We start from the raw sequence: 566 nt of genomic DNA on the forward strand, positions 1-566 counted from the left end.
AGAACGACCCCCTCAAGCCAGTGACGCCATTCTTCGATTGCTGCTTTCATGGAGAGTAGTTCCTTATTTCCAACATCATAGTTGCGCTCAGCGGAGGTTAGTTTTCTGGAGAAGAAAGCACATTTTGCTTGGTTGCCCTTGTCTCTGAGAGAGTATGGCACCTATGCCACAGTCTGAGGCATCCACCTCTAGTATGAATGGTTCGTTCGAATCAGGATGTTTTAGGATAGGGGCTGTTGTGAATCGTTTCTTCAATGCATTGAAAGCGTTGTTAGCTTCCGAAGTCCAAACCAGTCTTGACGGTGAGGTGAGAGGAGAGGCAACCATACTATAATTTCGGATGAACCTCCTGTAGAAATTGGCAAAGCCTAGAAATCCCTGCAGATCCTTGACGGTTCTAGGTTGTGGCCATTCAGTGACTGCCTGAACGTTGAGGTCATTCATCTTGACGCCCTGTGAGCTGATGTGGTAACCCAGGAATGAAGTTTGATTAACATGGAACTCACTTTTCTGCCTTGACATATAATTCATTCTCTAAGAGCCGAGAAAGGACTGTTCTGACATGG

General features: G+C 46.1%; 1 protein-coding gene across 1 annotated transcript in view; it reads left to right on the forward strand.

Annotated features, from left to right (window-relative positions):
* The window catches only part of LOC107548642 (transmembrane protein 131-like), a 52,612-nt gene that overhangs the window by 1,732 nt on the left and 50,314 nt on the right, over positions 1-566 (forward strand). The window lies entirely within an intron of this gene.

This window comes from Sinocyclocheilus grahami, unplaced genomic scaffold (genome assembly GCF_001515645.1).
Source record: "Sinocyclocheilus grahami isolate Dianchi unplaced genomic scaffold, SAMN03320097.WGS_v1.1 scaffold352.1, whole genome shotgun sequence".
Classification (NCBI taxonomy): domain Eukaryota; kingdom Metazoa; phylum Chordata; class Actinopteri; order Cypriniformes; family Cyprinidae; genus Sinocyclocheilus; species Sinocyclocheilus grahami.